Raw genomic sequence first — 7,113 nt, forward strand, 5'->3', positions numbered from 1 at the left:
ACCAGTCACAAGGTGCTTTCTTCTCCTTCTCTCTCTTTCTCTCTCTCTCTCTCTCTCTCTCTCTCTCTCTCTCTCTCTCTCTCTCTCTCATGCTCAATGGGTTCCTCACACTCCTGTGGCAGGAAATGTGCTCCCCTGCGTCCACATGGCCATACAACACACATGGATTAATGGATTTCAATTAGCTTGGATGCTGAACTACACCTGGCTGCAACATGGAACAGAAGGTCTGGACACTGGTCTGCCTTTACTAGTAGAACCCCAGCTTCACTTTTTCTAGCACTGACTCAAGACACATGGGACTTTGGAACCTGAGACAAAGAAGCTTCACAGGTAAAGCACTTTGGGACCCTTCTTACTGCCCTGTGTGGCAAGAAATCTGTTTATCCCTCAATAAACTTAGCCTCTGCTAACCTTTTTTGTCTATGAATCCATTCTTCGGTTTTGCGAGACAAGGAACTTGGACCCGATACCACATTTTAGTTTTAATAATACACAGGCGAATACATATCACATAAAGGCCATACACATAAGGACCATACACATAATTTGGATTACTACTTTTTGCAGAGAAAAATGAAATAAATTTTTAAAATAAACTTAAAATTTTCACAAACTTTTATAACCTTCACAACATTTTATAAACCTCTCTACAACTTTCATAAACCTTACCCATTCAGAAATAATAGTCCTTAGAGCAAGTTACTTTCTTCCTTTTCCTCAAAAATGAATCTCCATACCTCATGCGTTCTATTATCATAACCAGATAATTTCTTCCAACTGAACTTGAACTTTTAACTCTTAGACATCCTTGGAAACTCCAAAGGAAGGAGTGGGTGGGGAAAACATATCAATGAAAGAACTTGTATGCATGTATGCATAACCCATGGAGTTGGGGTGTGGGGTGGGATAGAAGGGGTCAATGGGAGGAAAAGGGGGACATCTGTAATACTTTCAACAATAAAGATTTTTTTTTAAAAAAAGTCAATAAACATAGGTAATACATACAAAGATAGTCTGTGAGGGGTTGGGGTAGTATTATTTAGCATTTGAAATCATCTTTATCTAATAGTTTCATTGCATGCATATTTTTCTACATGGGGACCCTTAACAAACTCATACATTTTATAAAAAGAGGGTTAATTTAGACAAAAGGAACCAAACCCATTCTTATAATAGAAAGTAGCATTATCATTACTGTATAGAAAATAGTGTTTAAGTAGCCTTTCCTTCAGGGATGGGAGTGGGGATCTTGATATGTTGAAAATTAAAAAACTGCTCAGGGAGAATATTGTACTAAAGCAGCAGGGGAATAGGAGGCAAAGACATTTTATGCTGATGAACTTCCGGTGAGAGATCTTGGCATGAACACTGCAGTTTTCAAATAATAGCTTTTGAACTAGTACAGGGCCATTATGGCAGAGCCGCAGCCTAGCCATCTTGTCATCTGTGATAAGGACATCAATATTAGTCATTTTAAACCTTCATTATGTTCAGATCTTACATTCTTCCATCCCTAAGGGTGTGTTTCATTGATGTTTTTCTAGCAAACAACACAAGGACACAGGGACGCAAGCTCACATCAAACTGGCATTTAGAGCCAGATTTTTCCCCTCCATGGGGCATTTTCTACAAAGGAACAAAAAACGATTATCAAAAATTCTCTCAATTTTATTAAAGTTTTCATGGATGCTTAATCTTTCTGCAGTAAATGAACTATTAAAGTAACTTTAATGTGGGAATAAATATTATAATTTAAAATGTTTTGCCATTGTTTCTAGATGCTTTTTTATTTTTTTGTTTCACATCTAGAAAGAATGGTAAGCATATGCATATATTTCTATATTTTAGCTTTCCTTTGATACTACATTCATTTATTGAATTAAATTGGGACTTCCTTTTCGACCACCACACATGTATTAATGAATTTTTTATGACTGCATGCTCCCTTGCTGAGAATGAAATCAACTTGTGCTTTTCAGCTATATAGAACCCCCACTTTTGTGAGGATAAAATGTCCACCTACTCATGGCCTGATTATCAATGAGAGATGCCCCATCAGAATAGTTTCAAAAGCTAAGTGTGGGCACTACTTCAAGGGACCACCATACAGCCACACATCAAGAACCCAGACAGAGCACACTGTGAGGAGCCCCATGGGTATCTGAAAAGGGTCTCATCAAAAGGGAAGTAAGAAAAGGATGCAGGAGGGGTAGAAAAATAAAGTGATATCCAGATTTTTGCATTTTGAATTCTGGCTTTGATTTAGCTCAAAGCTTACCAAGTATGCAGACTTCACTCAGCTATGTCATGAGACACTTTCCAAATATTTAAAAGGGAATGACAGCCTTTAGTTTACTCCTGGCTGCTTGCTTGAAGTGTAGAATCTATCTGATTACAAGCACTTCAAATGTTCAGGTTCTGAAGTGAAATAGTTGTGGAATTAACCAGTGATTAGAAACTTGTGAGTCCTTTCCATTTCAAATGAGGTGGGCTTATCTGTGGAGAAATGGAGAAAAAAATAAAAGCCTGCTGAAGAGTGAATAATACCATTCAGAGAGAGTAGATGGGGAGCATGTAAAACCATGCAAAATAGAACTAGAAACAAAGCTGTTCAATGAAGTCTTACATTATTTCTGGTGTTGAATACATTTGTCCTTATTATTAAGCATGAACATGTGTTCCGATTGTATATTTACATGGGCTTCAGGAATTGCATTCATGTAGCTATGTGACTGAGTGTGGTTGTGGCTTAGCTTTTGCTTCATTTGTGCGTATATCTATTTACGTAAATGAGGTATAACAGAATGGAAACTTATCAGAGTTGTAGTTATACTTATCAGAGTTGATGCAGTTTCTCAATCCATTCTCTGCTGCAATAAAGGAGGAGGGTGCTTCCACACACTGCGCCTCCTATAAAGCTGCTCCCTATTTCCAAGGAGAAACCTGTTAATAATTCATGGTTCTCTATATGAATAGTAGCATTAAAATGCTTCATTCTAATTACAGTAAGGCAACCAATATGAGTAAGAAAATTCTCTGAGGTGCTTGGTCAGTTTGAACTCTAAACTTATTCTTTGAACTCCAACTCTATGTCAGGCAGAACATGGGCAATAAGGCATCTTAACTTACCTCCATGGAGTAAGTAAAATTGTAAGAAGCAAAAACTATTAGGATTCCATTATGTAGATGTACCACAGTTTTTTAATCCACTCATCTGCTGATGGGCACTTAGGCTGTTTCCAAATCTTAGCTATTGTAAATTGTGCTGTTATGAACATAGGGGTGCATATATCCTTTCTGATCAGTGTCTCTAGTTTCTTGGGATATATTCCTAGAAGTGGGATTACTGGGTCAAATGAAAGTTCCATTTTTAATTTTTTGAGGAAACTCCATACTGTTCTCCACAGTGGCTGCACCAATCTGCATTCCCACCAGCAGTGCACGAGGGTTCCTTTTTCTTCACATCCTCTCCAGCACTTGTCATTTGTTGATTTGTTGATGTTAGCCATTCTGACTGGTGTGAGATGGTACCTCATTGTCATTTTGATTTACATCTCTCGGATGATTAGTGACTTTGAGCATGCTTTCATATGTCTCTTGACATTCCTTCTGTCTTCTTTCGAAAAGTATCTATTTAGGTCCATTGCCCATTTCTTGGTTGGGTTGTTTATCTTCCTGTTGTTAACTTGTATGAGTTCCCTGTAAATGTTGGCGATTAAACCCTTATTGGTGATAACATTGGCAAATATGTTCTCCAGTGCAGTGGACTTTCTTGTTGTTTTGTTGATGGTTTCTTTTGAATGGAATACTACCCTGCGGTAAAAAAAGAAGGAATTCTTACCATTTACAACAGCATGGAACTGGAGAGCATTATGCTAAGTGAAATAAGCCAGTCAGAGAAAGATAAGTATCACATGATCTCACTCATTTGTGGAATATAATGGACAACATAAACTGATGAACAAAAACAGGTCCAGAGACAGAGAAGCATTGATCAGACCATCAAACCTCAGAGGGGGAGGGTGGGGTAAGGGGGAGAGATCAATCAAAGGACTTGTATGCATGCATATAAGCCTATCCAATGGACACTGACACCGGGGATGGGTGAGGGCATGAGTGGGGGGTGGGGAGCAATGGGGGGATAAGGGCACATATGTAGTACCTTAATCAATAAAGAAAAAAATAAAAATAATAATCTGAAAAAAAAAACTATTAGTGAGCTTGATTTATCAGAAATACCAATCATATTTAGGCCAATGCCCCATTAAGTCTTTCTATCCTTGCTGCAAGATCCCAGGAACTTAGCCAATTTTTCCATCTTTCTTAGCTATCTATCTGTCCTTGGGGTTCTTCATCCTCAAACTAAAACATCTAATTATAGTTTTTCAGGTCCCCTTCTTTTGCTGCTACTCATGAAAAAACAAAACAAAAGAAAACAAAAAAATAAACAAACAAAAAAAACACCAAAAATCCCCAGAACACTATACCAGCTTTTTTTACTTCAAGGACCTTAATACTAAGTACTATAAGAATGATAATAATTAAAATGGCACATATCAGGAAGAGATAAAAATTTAACAAGTAATATAAGAGTTCAAATACTTATGACCTCTGACCTAGGGGCCAGGACAGCCTTACTGGGTTTGCACCTGAAAGGTCCCTTGAATGCCTTTTCTCTTTTGCTTTGAATAGAACCTAAGCAAAGAATCTGCTTTTACATGGAAGACTAATGATTTGAAATGACAGAAAAAAATGGGGGCAAGATTTAGCAACATCAGACATCTACTTGTTTCATGGGGATAATTTTCACTTTTGGAAAATGGTTGGCGACCGCTGCTCCAAAGGTATCCTTAAACCAGTGGTCGCCAACCTTTTGGACCTCACAGACCACCTGTGGTCCCCGAACCACCGGTTGGTGACCACTGTATTAAGGGACATTCATTTAGGTGGGTTTATTGGTACAATCACATATGACGGTGGTTTCCTATCTTCCTTTTTAGCAAAAGAACAATTTTGTTATAATCCAATATATAAAATTGATAAAATCTGAATATGTTTGTTTCAAAACTAGATGGACACCTCAAGTCCCATTCACGTGGCTTTCCCTCACAATCACCCACTCCACAAATTTTAGGGTCTCATGGAACACAGCTTTAAAGTATTGCCTTACTGTACCTCCTCAAAAGTTGTCTTCCTTAAAAATAATCAGGTTCCACTATTTCAAAATTGCATTAAAATAATTTGTATTCATTATAAAAATTTAGAAAGTACAGAAAACATTTTTTCGGGGTCTAAAAACAGTTTTATTGAAACTGAACCAATAAGACAACAGTCTTCCTAGATTGGGGGCCACCCTCCCCACACCACTTCCCATACTCTTGAAGCACAGAGCTTGCACAATAAGGGATTTTTATAAAAAGTCATTTCTATGTAGAAATCAGACTCTGCACCAACAATCTCATGGACTAGACTACAAACTTTCACATTTTAAGCCTTTTATGGCTGTTCTCTCTGTCCCTACCCAGGGGCTCCAATACTTTCTCCTAATTGATCCTGCTGAAGGGATGGGCATACTATAGGGCCATGGCCAGCAAACAGCGGCTCGCAAGCCACATGCGGCTCTTTGGCCCCTTGAGTGTGGCTCTGCCACTAAATACCACGTGTGGGCGCACACGTCACGTACAGTGCAATTGAAACTTCGTGGCCCATGCGCAGAAGTTGGTTTTCGGCCTGGGCGAGTCTATTTTGAAGAAGTGGCGTTAGAAGAAGTGGGGGGTGTCGGTTGGTTGGGCGACAGGAGAGGCAGCGCAGGCGGGCCGCGGAATATGCAGTGCGGGGGAGGTACATAGTTTTGAGGTACATTCGCTGAGGTCGACACCTTCCAACTCTCCCATCCACACTCCTCTATCTGAAATAAGTATACAAGAGGAGTGTGGATTGGGAGAGTTGGAAGGGGTTGACCTCAGTGAATGTACCTCAATCAGATTGAGGACGTTTTTAGCAAAGGCCAGCTTAGGAGTACCCTAATTAAGTTAATAACAATGTACCTACCTATATAGTTTAAGTTTAAAAAATTTGGCTCTCAAAAGAAATTTCAATCGTTGTCCTGTTGATATTTGGCTCTGTTGACTAATGAGTTTGCCGACCACTGATACATTGTCAGCATATGCCCTGCCATGCTCCTCATCGGGATTGCAGGGGAAGGTAGGCTGGTAACTCCACTGTTAGCCTTCACCAGCCACCAGCCCCCTCTCATCACAAGACAAACCAGCACCCAACCAACACTGCAGGACTGCCCGGCTCACAGCTGAAGTTTCCAGGCCCATGGAGTTTAATCAGGGTAGTGGTTTCAGCCTAGGTTCCTCAGTGGAAGCCACACCTTGAGCCTGAGGGTTTCTTGCTTAGTCCTGAAACCCCCCCCCAGGCTCAAACCTCATAGAGGATCACAGGGAAATCCACGTGGACGCAGCGGGTGTCCAGCTTCACGGTGCCTTGAAGAGTCAGGTTCTTATGCACCCACCTCAGCTTGGCCCGCTTCTGCCCATTCTTGGTGACAATTGTCTCCTCATAGAATTCGTGAGGGAGATCTCCATCCTCGTCATAGAACATGGAGCCTCTGCGTGTGAATACGAAGCGGGGGACGGGGGGGTTGGGGGGGCGGGGGGAGAGGGGTGGCCACGACTAGGCCTCGCGGATGCACCAAAGCCTGCTCCCCGGCCACCGCCTCCAGGCCGCTGCCCCCTGCCACCGGGGCGAAGGGCCACAGCCCCAGCTTTGGAGTCCCTGGTGGCTATGTCAGGGCCTCGGACACATGGCGGTCCCCTGGCCACTTTGCTTTCACAGGACAGTCAGCACCACCATCCCTGCCCCAGCCTCCGCTCACAGGTGCCCCAGAAAACATTTTAAAAACAACAAGAAAAGCAATCATCAATCATTATCTTAGCAGTCAACAATATAACCACTATTCACATTTACTATATACATATTTCTAGCCTTTACCTTTTAATTATAACTCTTTTTTACCCTTTCCATCCTTGGGGTTTATATTATACTATTAACCAGGACAAATCTTAATGTAGTCTGAAAAAAATGTGATTTTGAATCAGATCT

General features: G+C 40.7%; 1 pseudogene; it reads right to left on the reverse strand.

The window, feature by feature from the left end:
* Window positions 1–6,429: 6,429 nt before the first annotated feature.
* LOC118653448 lies at window positions 6,430–6,904 on the reverse strand (annotated as a pseudogene).
* Between the last annotated feature and the right edge of the window lie 209 nt (window positions 6,905–7,113).

The sequence above is a fragment of the Myotis myotis genome, unplaced genomic scaffold (assembly GCF_014108235.1).
Source record: "Myotis myotis isolate mMyoMyo1 unplaced genomic scaffold, mMyoMyo1.p scaffold_m19_p_4, whole genome shotgun sequence".
NCBI lineage: Eukaryota > Metazoa > Chordata > Mammalia > Chiroptera > Vespertilionidae > Myotis > Myotis myotis.